Source organism: Eriocheir sinensis, chromosome 3 (assembly GCF_024679095.1).
Source record: "Eriocheir sinensis breed Jianghai 21 chromosome 3, ASM2467909v1, whole genome shotgun sequence".
Classification (NCBI taxonomy): Eukaryota; Metazoa; Arthropoda; class Malacostraca; order Decapoda; family Varunidae; genus Eriocheir; species Eriocheir sinensis.
This window is the reverse complement of record NC_066511.1, coordinates 26,358,285-26,378,894: the sequence shown is the minus strand read 5'-3', so window position 1 is coordinate 26,378,894 and position 20,610 is coordinate 26,358,285. Positions and strand designations below refer to the sequence as shown.

The 20,610-nt window shown below is 43.2% G+C and overlaps 1 long non-coding RNA gene across 1 annotated transcript; it reads left to right on the top strand.

Moving 5' to 3' along the window:
- Positions 1-319: 319 nt before the first annotated feature.
- On the top strand, positions 320-10,729 carry LOC127003443 (uncharacterized). The gene is made up of 3 exons (XR_007757074.1): positions 320-493; positions 9,726-9,938; positions 10,285-10,729. It is a non-coding gene; the product is annotated as an uncharacterized LOC127003443 (long non-coding RNA).
- The last annotated feature ends 9,881 nt before the right edge of the window (positions 10,730-20,610 follow it).

The following is a 20,610-nucleotide window of genomic DNA, read 5'->3' as shown; positions in this document are numbered from 1 at the left end:
TGCTTACATAATTAGCACCAGTTTATCTATTTATATAATTGTCATCTGCTATCCTGAAGTGTATACATAATTCGTTGTCACAAGAACAGTTTCAAACAAACAGCAGTACACAAATCGTCCCGTTGTCTACAGGCCTTTCGTTCAAGTTAATAAATAAAAAAAAAATAGAGAAGGCACTAAAAATAACGCTAAAATAATGGCTGCATAAAACATCTAGGAAAATTTGAGTTTCTCCGGATACAAACTAAATAAAGAATGACTCCCGTCGGTAATCTGTAAGTGTCTGGCATTCGAGGTGTGGGCATCGCTGGTGGCGGCAGTTGCAGGTGTCGGCTGATCGGGGGGTGGTGGGGCGCTTGTGTGCTCCAGATAGTATTACTCTACCTGTGTGATCCACCGCGGACTACAGGGTAACAATGAAGTCAGCTGTCTGCCTGGTGACCTCTGTAGTGATAAGTGTTGTGCAGAATCAACTTAACCACCAAATTTAAAGGTATGTGAGTGTTGAAGTACTTCCGTAAACTACCTGTTAGGCCATTCTTTATATTCATCTTTATTATAGAACCGCTTCCTACAGTAACTCCTGCTTGCAGTTAAGATGTTTGTCATATGATCATGATTTTGAAAATGTTTTAAATCATGCTGTCATGGGAAGGGGGGACGTGTGATGGGGGGTACTTTTTTGTGAGGAGGGGAGGAGGGAAGAATGGTAGTGTTGCTGTTGTTGTTGTTGTTTGTGGTGGTGGTGGTGGTGGTGTGAGTGCGTGGGGGAGGGGCAGCAGCGTGTGTGTGTGTGTGTGTGTGTGTGTGTGTGTGTACAGAGCTCTTGCTTTTGCCTTCGGTGAGCTGTCGGTATTATTCTAGTGTTTGCCCATACTCACCCCTCGCAACCAAAATTGGCAAGGGGGCTTTTGAGACTGCGGGGAATGCGGCGGTTAACACGAAATGCGTCGCAAATACGTAGTTTTTGAGTTATGGGGGGTTGAAAACGCACTAGATGTAGGGAAAATCCTTACATTTACCTAGATGTAGGGAAACTCCTTACATTTACCTAGATGTAGGGAAACTCCTTACATTTACCTAGATGTAGGGAAATTCCATATATTTTACCGAGCAGTCTCTTATTCATTTATATTTTCCTGCCCGCTTTTAGGTTTATTTCTACCATTATTATCATCAACCTTTTATCTTTATTCTGTTGCAACAGGAGTGAACTAAATGCCCTTGTGTGTAGACATAGACAATGCTTTAAGTTGTTCAGACCATTCAAATGCCTTAAAGAAGAGACTAAAACACCAAAACCAACCAATCTCGTTATTAGCCAACAGGCATTTTGTTTGTTACTCCTTCAGTTTTATACGTTTCCTCCTCTTCCTCCTCCTCCTCCTCCTCCTTCTCCTCCTCCTCCTTATCCTCCTCCGCCTCCGCCTCCTCCGTTTCCTACTCTGATTTGTTTTCCCTTCACCACTCCGACTCCGCAAAGAACTCATCATTTCTAAATATTCTGATGAAGAGAGACGACGCTAAATTGGTACCTTGTATTTTAAACCTTCCACTCTGGTGATCCACAAAGGGTGTTTGCGTCCAGTCCTTGGGGCGGCGGGCGAGAAGGGAAGGACGGAGGGAAGGAGGGCGGAAGGGAGGAGGAGGAGGAAGGAAGGGGACATGATGAAAACGCAGGGAAATCGAGTGTATAAAAGTAGTGGGCGGAAATTGTAAAGAGAGGGACGGGAAGAGGAGATACGACGGTAAAAGAAGAAGAAGAAGAGGAAGAAAAATATGGGAGGAGGAGGGATAAATTACTAGACAAAATTAGAGATCGGGGAGGGAAGAAAGAAAATGGCAAATAAGGGGAGATAAAAATATATATAAAAAGGAAAATGTAAAGCATAAGGGAAGCGAATGGTGATGCGTGTGTTGGCGTAAACGAAAGAGTGAAGTAACGGAGATGATATTACGAAGAGAATTAAGATAGAAAGACGATAAGGAGGAAGTTTTGATGCGAGGGAGATGCAGAAGACGTGGTGAGAGAGAGAGAGAGAGAGAGAGAGAGAGAGAGAGAGAGAGAGAGAGAGAGAGAGAGAGAGAGAGAGAGAGAGAGAGAGAGAGAGAGAGAGAGAGAGAATAAAAGACTTACACAAATTTACTGGCTATGGCAAATACAGGAACCTTGGAAAATTGCATCATTATATGTTCCCTCTCTTCCTCCCCTTTATTCCCCTTCCCTCCTTCCCTCCTACCAGATTTGCACTCCAAAGCCATCTCAAGGAAATATTTGTGTATTCTTCCTAATCCAGCAATTTTACGGTCACTAGGCGGAAGAGTGAGAGCGGAAGAGAAGGAAGGGAGGAGGAAATTGAGGAGGGGGAGGAAGTAGAACACGAATATGAGGATGAGAGGGAGTAGGGGGGGATGATGGGGGTAGTTTTAGTGGCGTTGTGGAGCAGAAGGAGGAAAGAGTGAAGGCGAAAGAGGATGGAGTGAGTTGGAACTTCAGGAGTAGGAGGAAGTAGAACACTAAGAGGAGAAGGAGTTCCTGTGAGGTAAAGCAGTTAGAGGAGGAGGAGGAAGAGGGAGAAAGAGGAGGAGGAGGAGAAGAAGAAGAAGAAAAAAGAGGAAGAGGACGAGGAGAAGGAGAAGAAAGAGTTCCCGTGAGATAAAGCAGTTAGAGGAGGAGGAGGAAGAGGGAGAAAGAGGAGGAGGAGAAGAAGAAGAAGAAGAAGAAGAAGAAGAAGAAGAAGAAGAAGAAGAAGAAGAAGAAGAAGAAGAAGAAGAAGAAGAAGAAGAAGAAGAAGAAGAAGAAGAAGAAGAAGAAGAAGAAGAAAGAGGAAGAGGACGAGGAGAAGGAGAAGAAAGAGTTCCCGTGAGATAAAGCAGTTAGAGGAGGAGGAGGAAGAGGGAGAAAGAGGAGGAGGAGGAGGAGGAGAAGAAGAAAAAAAGAGGAGGAAACATGGAAACATGGAAACGCAGGCAACAGAAAGCCTATTGGCTCATTACGAGGTTGCCCGCTTTGGTGATTTAATCTGCTCGACAGCCTGGGGCCTGGGGAGCAGATGAAAGCACCTCGACATTGAGGAGCAGATGAAAGCGCCTCGATATTGAGGAGCAGATGAAAGCAACTCAATATTCAGTTTACTCCCGACGCAGCGAAGTGACGGTCGATTCTATATTTGAAGGAGTTGATAGTATTCGCATTTACTACTTCTGAAGGAAGATTGTTCCAGTGACGGATGACTCGGTTTGAAAAGAAACTCCTTCCGATGTCTGTGTTACATCGACTAGACTGAATGGGTAAACCATTATTTCTAGTTCTTAGGTTGGTTTGCAATTCAAAGAAATTGGAGTAATCGACGTTATTGAATTTTTTTAGATACTTGAAGACTTGAATCATATCTCCTCGTAGGCGTCTTTTCTCCAATGTAAAGAGATTGAGTCGCTTGAGTCGTTCCTCGTACGGTTGAGCCCTTAAGGTTGGTATCATTTTCGTGGCGCGTCGTTGAATCCTTTCCAGTAAATCAATGTCCTTTCTGTAATTAGGAGACCAGAACTGTACTGCATACTCGAGGTGCGGTCTTACCATGGAATTATACAAGGATAGCATCACGTCTGGCGTTTTACACTGAAGTTCCTCGCTATGAACCCGAGCATAGTGTTGGCTTTGTTGTATGCTTTTTACAGTGATTCGCGTGTTTCAGGTCACTGCTGATAGTGACTCCAAGATCCTTTTCCTCCTGCATCGCTTGCAGAGGTCTCCCATTCATGATGTATGTGTGTTTACTATTTCTGGACCCAATGTGCATGACTTTGCATTTGTCAACATTAAAGGACATTTGCCATTTTTCCGACCATTCGATAATGTGATTGAGGTCTTTCTGAATGATTTCGCAGTCGGTCTTTGTGAGGGCCTTTCCCCCCACCTTAGTGTCATCAGCAAATTTCGATATTGTGGATTTCAGTCCTGATTCGAGGTCGTTGATATATATGATGAAGAGAATGGGTCCCAGCACTGACCCTTGAGGCACTCCACTAGTGACTGGAAGCCAATCGGAAGGCTGTCCGTTGAGTAGTACTCGTTGTTTTCGTCGGTGAGCCAATCTCTTATCCACGCGATCAGATTGGCTCCAAGGCCCGCCGAGTGCAGTTTTGTAAGGAGTCGCTCGTGCGGTACCTTGTCGAAGGCTTTCTGAAAGTCCAGGTATATAACATCACTGGGGATGTGGGCATCCCAGTTCTTATATATACCTTGGAAGAAGTCTAATAAATTCGTTAGGCAGGAGCGCTTGTTTCTGAAGCCATGCTGGGTGTCGGAGATTACATTATTGTCTTCTAGAAACTTAACAAGTTTGTCTCTAATAATCTTTTCGAGTATTTTTCCTGCCACTGATGTCAAACTTATGGGCCTGTAGTTTAATGCAACGCTTTTGTCTCCCTTTTTGAAAATTGGTGTTACGTTCGCCATCTTCCAGTCTTCCGGGACCTTTTTCAATTGAACAGACTGGTTGAATATGTTAGTGAGTGGCTGAAGTATTTGTTGTTTAAGCTCTTTTAATAACCGCGGGGACAAACCGTCAGGTCCTGTTGACTTGTTCGTGTCGAGTTTATCCAAATACTCTTTCACTTCTTGGTCGCATATTGAGTCAATTTTCAGGGGCGTGATTCCTCGGCGGGTCAGGGTTCTCGGGCATGGTTTCGATGTTTTCGACTGTGAATACGGATGCGAAGTTACTGTTGAGGATTCTGGCCATCTGTTTACTGTCCTGAGTTGCAGCTCCAGTCTCGTCTGTCAGGGGACCAATATTGGATTTTAATTTCTTTTTCGATCTGATGTATGTGAAGAATTTTTTTGAGTATGTCTTGATGTCACGCGCTATTTGTTTTTCGTAGTTGCGTTTACTACTCCGAATAAGGGTGCGACAAGCTCTGAGGCTGTTGTGGTACTGAGTACGGGCTTCGGCAGTGTCATTCTTTCATTAGGTTATAATTCCTTTTTTTTAAGTTTACCGCCCTTTTTATTTCTCTGGTCATCCACGGTGGATCTACGGCACCATTTACTCGCCTGGGTTTCGTCGGCACTGTAGCCTTTTCTACTCCCAAAAGCTTATCTTTGAAGTTGTTCCACACGTTGTCGATTGTATTGTCGGTTAGGTGAAGTTGGTCCCAGGTCGCGGAGGAAGCAGCTCACGGGCTAGGTTGAAATTTGCTTTTTGTAGTCTGGTATCACTGACGGATTGTCTACGAGTTTGTGACTTATGTTGACATTGAAACGGATTAAGTGGTGATCGCAACCGTTAATTTTTCACCAACTTCACAGTCGCGAATGAGGTCGGGGTCGCTTACTAATACCAGATCCAGCAGATTGTTTTCTCTTGTTGGTTGAGTTACAACTTGAGTGAGGAACGAATCCTCCACCATTTCTATAAGCCTGTTACCCTCTTGATCTCCAGTCAATTGTCCCCAGTCAATGTTAGGGCAATTAAAGTCCCCAATTATTATTGCTTGTTTACTTTGTGTTAAAGAGTGAAGCTCTTCGTACAGGGCAGTGTCATCGGCTGCTTGTTGTTTTGGAGGCCTGTATACGATCGCAAGTGTTAGTTTCTTATTATTCGCAGTTATTTCCACATAGACGGAGTCGTAATTCTCTGCATCCTGTTTGTCTATTTTTATGGCAGGGAGCGTACTTTTACGTAGCAAATTACCTCCTCCTTTCTTGTGCATTCGATTTTTGGAAGCTTTCGTACCCGGGAAATGACAGTACACATACTATATGTGCAGAGTTGGCCCAAGTCTCTGTGATGGCTACCACATCTGGTTTCTCAGTTTCAATATACGCCCTAATTTCGTCCTTTTTGGGTAATAGACTGCGTGCATTTGTGTACAAAATGGAAATGTGACTACTGGTTTGGCCGCGTTGAGTTGAATGAGTTCGCTTGTCGGAGGCGTCGTTGGTTACACAGTTTCTTGCAAGCCGCATCGACGCTACGGTTCGGTTGATCAAGGGTTGCCTTTGCCTTGCCCTCGCCTCCAGTTTTTTGAATAGCTTTTCGAGAAGCTTTCAACTGCATCGTTCAGGAGCCTTCCTAGCCGCGCCGAACCAACCTCGTTCAAGTGGAGTCCGTCCTCCCAAAACAAATCTGGGCGCTGGTTGAAGTGATGCCATGCGTTCGTGAACCCTACGCCTTCATTGTTACATAACTGCTTTAGACTAGTGTTGACGCCGTACGCTTTACTGTTGTTGTATCCGGCGAACGTATTGACTCTCGGTAGAATTCCAGAGACGATGAGGAGGAGGAGGAGGAGCAGGAAAGCAGACATACACGGAGGAGAAAGATAAGCAGCAACCGGAGGAGAAGGAAGTGTATGTGTGGAAGGGAGAGGAGTAAATAAGGGAGATGGAAACATGGAAACACGGAAGAGCTTGTGGGAGGAAGCTGGTAACCGGATATTATAATGTCTCCGAGAAGCATGACAAGCGTATTCAATAATATTCTCGATGAGCTTCCCTGCATGCCACCGGTGCTACTAAACCTACAGAGCTATAGTTTAAGGCAACGCATTTATTAGAAGGTGTAAGAGGAAGAGGGGGAGGGATAGGATGGTGGAAGGGGCTGAAACCTGTCAAAGAATCTGCATGAAGCGACGCTAAAAGTCGGAATTCATGGATTTTTAGCAGCATCCTTCGCCCCTTTATCTCACCCTTAAGGCTATCCGTCCCTTTAGTCTCGCCCTTGCTGCCTGTGCCCGAGGGAGGGAAAGTTAACCCTTGTGTAGCCGGAACGTAAAGGTGTGTGTCCTTAGCGCGGGAAGAGGGGAGAGTGTCGCCTGCCGGGAGATACAGGGAGAGGGAGGAAGCAGGACAAGGGTGATTGATGTCTCCCTGAGCTTCTTCATGTCAGACCATAGCTTAGAGGGGGAAATGCGTTTGTTACTAATTACCAGCACATAGTATCTTCCCTCTTCTTCTTCTTCTTCCTCCTCCTCCTCTTCTTCCACTAACAAGACTGTAAGAACGTAATCGACTGGCCTACTGACTTGACTGCACGATTTACGCTTCCCAACAGAACAAGTCAGCAAGGGTTTAATGCTTACGAATTGCTCGGTGTCACATTTACATAAACACGTGTAAAGATCAGGACAAAAAAATAGCACCAGAAAATGAACACACATATAGCTCCCCTCCCTCCCCACACCTGCCAACGCTTCCCTTCCTTCACATTCAGCTTGTCTTGAGGTATATTTAATCTCTCCTCTGCTTCTCCAAAAATTGAATAAGAAAATAAGTAAATACCTCGTCTTCCCATAATATCACTTCTTGTTCCAATTCCAACGGGTACACGTCTATATTTAAAACGCGTCCGAGTTTCACATTTCTTTCTCATTTTTTTTTTCTTTCCGGATAGATGTATAAAGATTTCCGTGATGTTTTCCTGGAGACTCTGGAAAGACCGTGATGCTTTAATGAGCCGCGTCTTCAAAGCGATAGTCGGGAGCTTGAGAAGAGGATGAAGTGAAGATGGAGTGTTGGGAGAAGGGAGGAAGGGAAAGGGTGAGGGAGGAGGGTCGAGGAGGTAGGGGGTTACTTGAGAGAGAGAGAGAGAGAGAGAGAGAGAGAGAGAGAGAGAGAGAGAGAGAGAGAGAGAGAGAGAGAGAGAGAGAGAGAGAGAAGAGACAAGAGACTAAGAGAAAGAAAGGAAAAGAAAAAGAAAAACAGAAAAAAAGACACAGGCAGACACACAGACAGACAGACAGACAGACAGACAGACAGACAAGCAGACAGACAGACAAGCAGACAGACAGACAAGCAGACAGACAGACAAGCAGACAGACAAGCAGACAGACAGACAGACAGACAGACAGACAGACAGACAGACAGACAAGCAGACAGACAGACAAGCAGACAGACAGACACGCAGACAGACAGACAAGCAGACAGACAGACAGACAGACAGACAAGCAGACAGACAGACAAGCAGACAGACAGACAAGCAGACAGACAGACAAGCAGACAGACAGACAAGCAGACAGACAGACAAGCAGACAGACAGACAAGCAGACAGACAGACAAGCAGACAGACAGACAGACAGACAGACAGACAGACAGACAGACAGGTAGACAGACAGACAGACAGACAGGCAGACAGACAGACAGGCAGACAGACAGACAGGCAGACATACATACAGACAGGCAGACAGACAGACCGACAGATAGACAGACACAGACAGAAGAAAAACTAGGTACGAGGATGTCTTGGGATAATCAAGAAGATACCAATAACGGACTGAAAAGACAGGAGTAAAAAATCAAAGGTCTATGAGCAGGGAATATAAGACGAGATCATTATCCACTAATTGGAACGAGTACGTAGAAAAAAAAATAGAAAAGAATGAAGTAAAAAAAAGACATTTGCAGCGAGAGGATGAAGGCGAAGAGGAAAAAGAAGGGAGTGTAGCAAAACAAGAGTTAAGAAAACATATATTTGAAAGAGGAGAAAAATAAATAAGTGATAGATATGAAAGAAATATACACCGAAGAAAACGTTCAGCTTATAGGAATGAAGAGAGACGAGTCGAGAACTGCAGATGGAGAAAATGAAGGGGAAGGACGGACAGATAGAAGAAGAGGTGGAGGAGGAGGAGGAGGGGAAAGAGGAGGAGGAAGAAGAGCTTGCAGATGTTCGTCAGCGCAGCACGTTCCGCCTCTCTGAACTCCTCATTGGACACGCCTTCCTGGGAGAGAAGAAAAGTGTTGTTGGCGTCGTTTTAAAAAAGTCTCCCTTCGTCATTAGGAGACTTGTGTTGAGCTGCCATCTGTATGTACTGCGGCTTTGATTTCTCTCTCTCGTTATCTATCAATAAGTCTATAAATCAATCTATCTATTTATCTATCTATTTTACCGTCCTGCTCGTCCTCGTCCTCGTGCACGTGATATACAGTGTTCAGATCGATATATTTATTACGAAATCTCTGGCATTTAAATCTCCTCTCTCAAGCAGATAATTATAATTATAATTCAGGTAAATCATTTCGCTGGCGTGGAAGATGAGTCACATAACTTGATCAACTCACCTCTATCAATGTATAAAAAATAATGGAAGTCACTAGTTTATATTTCCTTATCTTACCTCGTAACAGAAAAATAAGTGAGAAAACTAATAAATTCTTCACCATTTTCCACGCACGATACGAGGAAAAAAATAAGCAGGAATCGGATGTATTTTCATCCATGTAATACGTCACCTCCTTGCCCGGGAGTGACGCTCGACGCAGGTTTGTTCCGGTGTGTTGTAGTTAATTAACCATGGTAAGGTTATGCAATTGCAGATTTGCAACCGCGATCCTGCGCAAAACACGGTTTTTTTTTTGCATATTGCGCCGATCACGCAGGGGTTACAAGCATTCTCGGCCTGTTAGCATGTAGTACCAGCCTTGCTTCGAAAAAGGAGGACGTGCCTCTCTTCTCTTCCGCCTCCAACTCACACTTTGTGGCCTGCAGAGTTTTTTTTGTTGCATTTTTGCAACCGCATTACCTTGCAAGTAGTGTTTTTGATTTTGCTCTAATTTTACATTTTGTATTGCTGTTATATAACGATCATAAAGTTTTATGATTTTGTTAGGGAATGTAGCCGGATGATTTGTTTACATGCCCATACATGCAGATTTGCCCAGTGAGGCCATGTGGCCCAACAATATAATTTTTCTGCTGAATTTCTGATTTCTTATTTTTCAGATTTCACTATGGCTTCAGTATTGCTCGTTCCCTCAACGAAATGGACACTTTGCAGGAGTTATTCAGTCCTGATAATGATGAGAGCGCCTTAGATGAACCTGTCAACTTTGTCCTTGAAATCCACATGGCTGCATATTGTGTTTGCTTTGCCAGAAGCCCATCTGCGCGAACCACCATGTCACGCTACCTTCAACTGCCACACATAAGATAGAGGTAAGAATCCAATACTTATGGTTTTCTTCATTATTATGGTTGTAGCTACGACCATGGTCAATTTCACTAAGATTCCTTGTATGTTAGATTAGTTATGATTTTTTCTCTGAACCTTTCAATGTGAAATATTGACACCCAAAGGGAACCACCCCTAAAAACTTTTTTTGGCCTATTTACGGGACTCTGATTTCATTTTTAAAAAATGTAGTCGTGTTTTCAGATCACTGAAGCATACTTATAGTGCATTTCATTTTAATCCAACTATATTTGCTTCCTCGAAAAATATCCTGAAATCGGGGTACAGATTTTTAGTGAAAAAATAACCTTTTTTTTCTTTTCATTACAGATTCAGTCTCACCAAAATCTATTTCAACTATCCCAGTAAAAGCCCTGAATTTATCATGTCTTCAGCTATAGACAAAATGCAATTTTTGTACTGTCAAGGAAAACTTTAGAATTTTTATGGATATTTGTGTAGCATATTATAAATAAAATAGTATATTATTATTCATCAATATTTTCAGTGTGTATATGTTTAGCCAATTTTTCAGCGCTGTATGAGACATTTTGATCATCCATTAGTAACTACAGAGATCATATCCACGGTAGGGTATGAGCAGTTATTCATTTTAATCATTTGTTTTATGTTTTGCACAGTTATATTATTTTCCACGTAATCAAGAGAGTAAGTAACCTGTTATCTGTCACACTCAGTCCTCCACCACGACCGCCTCTCATAAATTGTATTACTTCGGTACTCTCATCTCCACTGCTTTCATTTACTTGCAAACAAAATAAACTCCACTGCACGATAACGAAGGCAGTGATAATACACGGCAAAAAATACTAACTGGACGCATGAATTTCTTGACCCAAAAAATACAATGGTTGATTATTATGAGAGAACAGAACATTCCACAACATTCCTGAGAGAGAGAGAGAGAGAGAGAGAGAGAGAGAGAGAGAGAGAGATTGCTATAATAGTATCGTAGTGCTTCAAAGAGAGAGTATGGCACTCTTACAGTCAACGAATGCTTATGTTAATGTATTTTATTTATAATACGTGTAAATACGTTCTCTCTCTCTCTCTCTCTCTCTCTCTCTCAGGAATGTTGTGGCATAGATACAGACACAGACAACCACACGGAGTTACATACAAGCATACTATCCGACACCGACAGGCAAACACGGACGTACAGACACGCACACTCTTGCACAGGCATCCAATAAATCATAATCACTTAAAGGGTAACGACATGGTATACAGCCTATACAAATATATACAAATAATGCAATATACTACGCTCGCCCATACACACCAATCACGTTTAATCTCTTAGTTTTTAATATCATAGAGGATTAAATGTTGCCTGGATTTTTCTAGTTTCGTAGTCAGGGACGAGCGCGGGATGGTGTTCCCCTGCCTGGCCCCGGCAACGGCTTAGTGACGGACATGTCAGCAGGATTTTAAGTGTGTGCCGGCCGTGAAGTCACGAGTACTTGGGAAGTTTGGGGAGAAAGGAATGACCTGCATGGTTAACACTATGGAATTATTTTCACGGAGATCTAACAAAAGAAATATTTTCTTTATAGCTACTTAATTATTAAGTCGTTTGATATTATGATGCACTTGCTAATATATCAGCATTAACGTACAGTCAACGTATTAAAGTCAATTACAGTCAACGTTTGATAATGTTAATGCATCTGGATAAAATACTGAAAGTTTCGTGTGCGGGTAAGAGGTAAACAAGCATTGCGGCTGCGCGGAGGGTGTGGGTTCTCTGCTGAGAGGCTATGCTGGTGCGGGGCGAGTGCCGACACAGCTACTGGGATTCAGAGCGGGTGCGGGCCACATGATACAGTATCTTATGAGTGTGGGGCGCGTGTGGACATAGGTACGGACGGCCACTTTCGCACCTGCGGGCGAGGTCCGCGTCCGCGCTTACAACATGAATGCGGGCCACCCCGCGTATCCTTTCCGACGGCGCGGGTGAAAACTGCCCACCACCCGCGCTAGGGTGGAAGAGGCAGGAAAAAGATAGGAAGATAGATTGAAAGCGAGGGAAAGCAAGGTTAACCACTGAAGGAAAGACAGAAATAGAGCTGGAGGAGGAAGTGAGATAAAGGAATCCGTAAGACAAAAAATTAAGATAGTTGGCAGAGTGAAAGAAGAGAATGGGGAAAAGGTGAGAAGGGGAAAGGTAAATAAGGAAGTGAACACGAGGGAGAAGAGCGAAGGGTCCATCAATATCTGCATCCAAATTCTTCCTAAATAGAGGCAAAAATAATAATGTGAAACAGGAAAAGAAACACACAACAAATCTCAATGATATCAACCAGGTTACTGAATGAGTTTTCTGTGGAGAGATACACGGGCTGCGGGCATCGCCCGCGCCGCGTGAAAACGTACATTGCACACTGTACCCTTTGGCTGCTATGCGCGGACGCTAGTCCGCAGACGACCTTTAGGGGAGCCCGCGTTGAATTTCGCCCGCACGCGGATGTCGCGGCGACGTCCGCGACGTGTGAAAGGTTCCATAGAAAATATCAGTCATAAATTTACGCTGGTCCGCCCATAAGCTCTCCCGCGCCGTGTGAAAGGGGCCAACTGCGGGTGCTGGGTGGGTGCAGGGAAAAGATAGGCACCTGCGCAGACCTTTAGTGTGTATGTGTGTGTGTGTGTGTGTGTGTGTGTGTGTGTGTGTGTGTGTGTGTGTGTGTGTGTGCCTGTCTATTTGCATGCTCTATAATAAACACAGCCCCCATACTGCAGCTGTACGGCACTGCATCATAATTAATAGCATCCAAATTGACGTATTTGGTGGACAAACACGTTTTTTTTCGCTACTCGTCGTCCGTTGCGTTGTATTGATCCACGTAAACGCATGAACTGATAATATTTTTTTAGGCACTATTTATGAGCCATTGCCTGGATACGGGTTAAGGAATTTATGCGTTTTTTTTTTAGTTTTTAAAATCAACGATAAATCGGTCTCCACGGCAGGTGACAAAATTTACATTAGTTCATTAGCTTGATAGATCAGTTGTGTCTACTTACCAGACAATCAAGTCCATTAATTATGCTAGCATGGGATGAAACTAATATCACAAAACAGAAACCACTACAATAAAGAGAAAATTAAACATGTAGAAAAAAATAGAAAGGATAAAGAATATTAAGAAGTAAAGGCAAAAGAAGAGTAACAACAATAACCACAGAAACACAAAGAACGTACACAAGTAAAGGAAACGCGAGACAGACTTTCTCTCTTAAGAATTCACCGGACAGACACACAGACCCGGAGGACGCTGAGGAATAGCAAATGTAATATCGGATGTATGATTTGTGACTCATTAAATCATATATTATGTTCAGCCTCAGTGTTGGCGGAACAGTTGTTGATATTCGCAGATAAACTTCGTAAATCAATAAACCCTGGAGCCAGATTGACTTATTTGTATTTGAGATTTTCTGTTTTCCTTCTTAGGGCTCGTTCACACCAAGATCTATAATATCAGGTCTCCTCACTTTACCTCCACTGCGCAGCCTGTGACGTCAGCTGGGTGTGAGACAGTAAGGAAGACGGGAAACTATTCTATTTTCCCCGTTCTCTCTCATGGCGCTGCTGTTTCTCTCTCTCTCTCTCTCTCTCTCTCTCTCTCTCTCTCTCTCTCTCTCTCTCTCTCTCTCTCTCTCTCTCTCTCTCTCTCTCTCTCTCTCTCTCTCTCTCTCTCTCTCTCTCTCTCTCTCTCTCTCTCTCTCTCTCTCTCTCTCTCAAGAATACCCCATATTTGTCCCCAGATGTTGATGGTGTCATTATTATTATTAGTAGTAGTATTGTGTGTGTTTACTCACTTACAAACTCAAATGTACGCATAACAACTATAATATTTTGTATATCTCCCTACTTCATATTTTTTCTATATAATTCTTATAATGTGCCTTGTCAATGGCTATGAGTAGATACCCTCTACTCCATTCTTATTACTAGCTTACATGTGTGTGTGTGTGTGTGTGTGTGTGTGTGTGTGTGTGTGTGTGTGTGAGAGAGAGAGAGTGAGAGAAACTGAGAGCGACTGCCAGCTAGCTGTTACTGCACGGAGGTTGGAAAAGCGACTGACCCCATCGGCCCCGCTGAACCTACCCTCGAACAGCATGGTGACGTCAGTGCGCCAGCATCTGCGAAAATACGTCGGAAGTGAGGAGACCTGGTACTGTAGATCTTGGTTCACACTACCAGCAGAGCAGAGCGGTTAGTAGCGGCATTAATTTTTAGATAGTTTTGAATGTACAGACGCTCAGGTGTTCACACCGCAAGCGGAGCGGCGCAGCGCGAAGCGGAGCGGAGCGGCACGCTCGGGATATTTGGTCGTATTTTTTGCTGCTCGCAGCTAGCGGTCCTCCACGGCTCCACCCTTCAATCAACATGGCCAATAAGTTATCTACATAGGTGAATTTTTATTGCTGAAGCCAAAATTACAAAAACTGACCAGATTGTGCGTAGTTAAGGTACAATTTAATGATATATAATAGCCGTATGTTTAAAAAAGCTAATTTGGTGATATTCTGATTCTATACACAATCATCAGTGATCCACACAGTCATGGGACTTGGCTTTAACAACGAAATTCCATGTTCCTTTGTAAATCGTTACATTTTTCATCATCCCTCCAGATAAACAATGAGGAGTTTATCGGGCTGTTGCCTTCGAATGATTCTTGTGCAGGTCGCCCTGCTCTGCTTATATGTGTACAACTAACCGCTCCGCTCTGGTCTGCTCTGCCCTGCTCTGCTTGTAGTGTGAACGAACCCTTTAGGGGACTCACTGACTGTTGGTTTTTATATAAGTACATCATGATAAGGGTATATTTTTTTATCGTAATAGTTTCATTGTTTTTGCTCTTCCCAAAACATAACGATCTACGCTGATTGGCTTTCTGTTACTGGCCATTAACTCTTTGTGTCTCTTCAAGTGTTTATTGCCCATTTTTTTCGAGGTATAAAAATAATAGGTGGGCATTAAATTGTAAATTATTTATGTATACATTTTTTTTTAGTATTTAGTATTTCAAAACGATGTTTACCTAACAATTATTTATGAAGCAATTAATTTGAAGCTAGTGGTTTGTATATTTATTCAGTTTACTCTATTAACTGTGCATGTGTGCGTGTTCGTGTGTGTGTTCGTGTGCGTGTGTGTGTGTGTGTGTGTGTGTGTTGGAGGTCTCTCTCTCTCTCTCTCTCTCTCTCTCTCTCTCTCTCTCTCTCTCTCTCTCTCTCTCTCTCTCTCTCTCTCTCACACACACACACACACACACACCAAGAGTCGTGGCCACCGTCCTAATATTTGAACATCATTTACTGCCTTGTTTAACTTTGGCCGCCTCTCCCTCCCTCCTTCATTGTGGCATTCACCGCGCTCCCTTAACTGCCCACGACCCCGCGCCTCTCGTCCCCTGCACCGCCTCGCTTCCCATTCACTGGCCCGCTCTCACCGGCGACCTGGTGGCTCCCCTCCCTCCTCCCGTTCCCTTCTCTCCTCTCTTCCATTCCGCTTTCACTCTTAACCGAGAACCCTAACCTCATTCAGCTTGAAGGTTAGTTAAAGTGTCCCTTTGTCCTATTGTTTGTTGAAGTGTTTGTGCAGACCTTAATTTTGACGCTCAAGATGCTTAGTTATGTAATTTTAAGGTTTCTTTTGTTAGGGTGTTAATGGGTTGTTATTCTCTCTCCTTTGCAAATAGTCTGCCTCTGTAAAGAAAAATAATAATTGGATTTTTTTTACAACAAAGAAGACAGCTCAAGGGCCCAAAGAAAAGGAAACAATAATAAAAAAAAAAGCCCGCTACTCGCTGCTCCTAAAAAGAATCAAAAGAGGTGGCCGAAAGAGTGGTCAATTTCGGGAGGAGAGGTGTCCAGGTAGCTTGAAAATGGTAGTGACGATCTATAAATGTACCTAATATGTCAAAGGAAGGTTGTTAAATGGCCTCAAATTGTAGTTATGATTTTCTTATTGTTGTTTGTTGCTCCTTTCTTGCGCTTGAACTATTTTTCTATTGAGGTGGTATGTTCCATATTTAACTACAGTGACTTTTTCTATTATTTCATTACATTTATTTCATTGCAAAAATTATATATGCAGTACTAAAGTTGTGTAAGGATATAGGGACGAAAAAAGCTTCAACTAAAGTTTCAAGATCCATAAACATATTCCGCGGCCAAGGTTGGGAGTTTTATTTTATTTATTATTTTTTTTTTTTATTACGTGTCGTCCTTTAGCACCAGTAGGCTTTCTTGATGGTCCCCAGCCCGTCATGGTGCAGGCAAGTGTTTTATAGTGGCGCCATCTCTTCTTGGCTCATGCTGCCCCCCGGAACTCCTTGATTCACCTGGCCGGTTTCCTCTAGTGTCCGGGTGGATAGGTGGTCTTCAGAACAGCATGGGGGTAGTCTTAGGCCACTCGGCGGTGACTGAAAAATCCCAAGTGGTAGCGTGAGGATTCGAACCCGCATCGTCCATCACGCGGTGAATGTGGAGCCCGCACATTACCACTCAGCCACCGCCTACCCTATTTTACCTTGCAGTCTTTCTTAACGTCTGTCGATACAAGCAAAATTTCGATGCTGGGGCAAGGAAGTATATGGAGAGAGAGAGAGAGAGAGAGAGAGAGAGAGAGAGAGAGGGGGGGGGGGGGGGGGGGGGAGACAAATGAGGCGGAGAAATACAAGTCAGAAAAGTTGTAATATAATAGTATAGGAGAGAGAGGGAGAGAGAGAGAGGAAATAAAACTTGCATCCTCCCGTCAGAGCAAGTAAATATATGAAACACATTATTGATGCGGGCCTCGGCATTGTCAGAGGGAGCAAAGCAAACACTCGGCCCATCTTTGTGTTCTCACTTCCCCCAGACATGAAATTGGCGCCCCAACCATGGAATATCGAAAACCATTTGCTTCATCTTTGGGGGCAGAGTATCCCTTTTCAACAGGGCTGGAAGGAGGAGGGGAAGAGGGGAAGGGAAAAGGGCAGGGAGGGATGGAGAAAGAAGAGGAGGAAGAGAGAGGGAGGAAGAATCTGAAGGTTAAAGGGAAATGAAACTGGGTAGAGAGAGAGACGGAAGAAAGGAAAGGCATAGAGGAAAGGGGATTTGAGGTGGAAGGATATAGGAATTGTACAAGGGAGTAAGTTTGTACTAAAAGGAGTGTAGAATGTAACGAAGGGGAGAAGGAACATGGAGGAAGGGTAAGACAAAAAGGAAAATAAAGGCTAAGGAAATAAGAGAATGGAGGGAGATGAAAGAAGAAAGATATGGGAGAGAGTTAGGTATTGAAGGAAAATTAGAATGAGAGTAAATTGAACACCTACACACACACACACACACACACACACACACACACACACACACACACACACACACACGCACACACGCACACACGCACGCACGCACGCACGCACGCGTATGTTCACTAAATACACTAAGAGAGAGAGAGAGAGAGAGAGAGAGAGAGAGAGAGAGAGAGAGAGAGAGAGAGAGAGAGAGAGAGAAGGAGGGGCAAGGCAAGAAGAGTAATATGTTTTTGGCCTTCGTTTGTCATTATTTCCTCTCTCTCTCTCTCTCTCTCTCTCTCTCTCTCTCTCTCTCTCTCTCTCTCTCTCTCTCTCTCTCTCTCTCTCTCTCTCTCTCTCTCTCTCTCTCTCTCTCTCTCTCTCTCTCTCTCTCTCTCTCTCTCTCTCTCTCTCTCTCTCATTCACTTTGCTATTTCGACAGCTGTCTTATCTGAAACTTTAAATGACAATAGTAACTGCTTATTGCATATGTTCATAATTTTCTTTGTCAATATTTTTTCTAACCCTCTACTTGGGTCATCAGCTTACTGCACCCCATCCAGTAGAGCTTGCATCGCAGCTTGGCAAAAACTTTCTGCTCACTCTCACTCCTGTTCTGTCAGCTTTTCCAAATACGAGTGTGAACCAATATTTCCACCCCTTCATTTGTTTTTCAACAACCTCTGAAACAACCTGCAGTTCACAATTTTTTCCTCTTGTTAAAAGCAAACTTATTTCGAGTGAGAATATCAAAACATCTCCGTAATTTAAAATGCCTTGTGGTATTTTGAAACCAAATTTTACATTCTCTTTTTCAATAGTACCTACACGGACGTGTTATTTGCTTACTTATATATAAATATATTTCTCTTTTATACTTCTTCATTGTTTTAGGCATGTCCATTTTTCTATTCGTTCATGCAATATATATATATATATATATATATATATATATATATATATATATATATATATATATATATATATATATATATATATAAATAATGCTATGTTATGTTATGCTATGCTATGCTATGCTATGCTATGCTACGCTACGCTACGCTACGTTACGTTACGTTACGTTACGGCATGGCATGGCATGGCATGGCATGGCATGGCATGTTATGGCATGTTATGTTATGGCATGTTAAATTCATATTTTAATTTTTCAGGAAGTGTAATATGGAAACAAACATTCTCTGACTCTTTTTGTGGGTTAAACGGTATTTGTTTTTTTCATTTATCTACTACTATATGCACATGCCTTTTTCTATTCTTTCCATTATGCTGTTAATTGGCTAAAGTTAAATTTATTTTTTATTTCACCTCTCCCTTTGCATCTCTCTCCCTATCGCGCGAGTTTCCTTTACTGCCGAAGCAACCCGACCCATTTCGTTGCCCAGAGGTGAGCAGCGGCGCCATTCCTGCACTCGCTGCCTCCTGGAACACGTCCACAAGAGTAGAGAATCTTGTACCTGTACGTGCGATCCCTCTCGATATGATATAATTGAGTGTTCCTCTTCCCTGCAACACAGCTCCTTCACAACGGTGCGTAGAGACAGTGTATTGTGTTGAGAGAGAGAGAGAGAGAGAGAGAGAGAGAGAGAGAGAGAGAGAGAGAGAGAGAGAGAGAGAGAGAGAGAGAGAGAGAGAGAGAGAGAGAGAGAGAGAGAGAGAGAGAGAGAGAGAGAGATGCAATAAAAACAACCTTGCTCGTTCTATACATCTTTGCAACAGTTAGTTACGTTGGCTTTCCGTCTCTGTTCATATTCATCCGTTCCGTTTGTTGGATTGTTTTGTATTCCTAGAAATTCGTTGCAACCATGTATGTGTGTGTGTGTGTGTGCGTGTGCGTGTGCGTGTGAGTGTGTGTTGTATGTGTGTGTGCGTCCAGGGGTCTTGTTAAAATATTTCTAGTTACCGGCTGTTCTTTTTATGACTTTCACATGAAATTTCCCTGCATTCTTTTCCTTACACCGCCGCTGCAGGACACTTTTCTTCTTAGCTTGTTTTATATCCAAGAGGAGGACAAGTTGTAGCCCCGTACACACACACACACACACACACACACACACACACACACACACACACCAGTTTGTTTTCAGTAGGTGTCCTCGATGAAAGAGCAAACTACGAGGGGCTTCGAAGACATCTTGAAGGGGTAAACTGGGATAATTTAGGGATTCATGAGGGCCAGAACTGCGGATTGGAGAGCCAGGAGAACCAGGTAGAAATGTCTTACAATAATTTAGTTAGAGTAATAGTAGAGGGGCAAGAACAGCATATACCACAGCGAACACTTAGAAAAGAAAACAATGATCCTAAGTGGATGACTCGTGGACTAAAACACGAGATTGGGTTAAAGAAGGGAATTTATCAGAAAATAAAGAATGGGGAAACACATCTCAGGGGCCGGTACGTCGAACTATCTAGATTAGTTAAGAAAAACACCAGGATAGCAAAAAAAGAACTATGAGATCAAAGTAGCAAATGAGGCGAAAAGTAATCCTAAGGGCTTCTTTCAGATGTATAGAACAAAAACACGGGAGAAAATTGGACCGCTGAAAACAAACACAGGGGAGCTAGTAGAAAATTACGAAAATATGAGCACATTGTTGAACGACTACTTCCTTTCAGTATTCACACAGGAGGATCGAACGACTATACCGGAAAGAGTTCAGGTGTACGAGGGCGGGGATGGCGATAAATTGAGGGATATAATCATTACCAGGCAAGTAGTTCGGGATGAGATAGATAAGCTTAAGAAGAACAAGTCGCCAGGTCCTGACGGGATATTTCCGAGGGTATTAAAGGAGTTAGGTGATATAATCAGTGACCCACTAACCGACATCTTTAAGATGTCGGTAAATACTGGCTATGTGCCGAGCCTATGGAAAGTAGCTAATGTGACGCCGATTTTTAAAAAGGGGGACAGGTCAGTTGCTTCAAACTATCGCCCAATTAGCTTAACATCGGTTATAGGGAAGATGTTGGAGTCCATAATAGCCAGGAACATTCGGGAGCATTTAGAGAAACATAGCTTAATTCACGACTCGCAGCATGGGTTCACAAAAGGTAGGTCATGCCTCACCAATCTCTTGTCCTTCTACAATAAAGTATTTGAGGCGGTTGACAGAGATGAAAATTATGATGTAATCTATCTTGATTTTAGTAAAGCGCTTGACAAAGTTCCTCACCAACGACTGTTGCTTAAATTACAGGCTCACGGAGTAGAGGGTAAAGTTTTGAACTGGGTCAAGGCGTGGCTTAGCAATAGGAAGCAAAGAGTGCAAATCAATGGTAAAAGATCTGACTGGGGATGTGTTACGAGTGGGGTCCCACA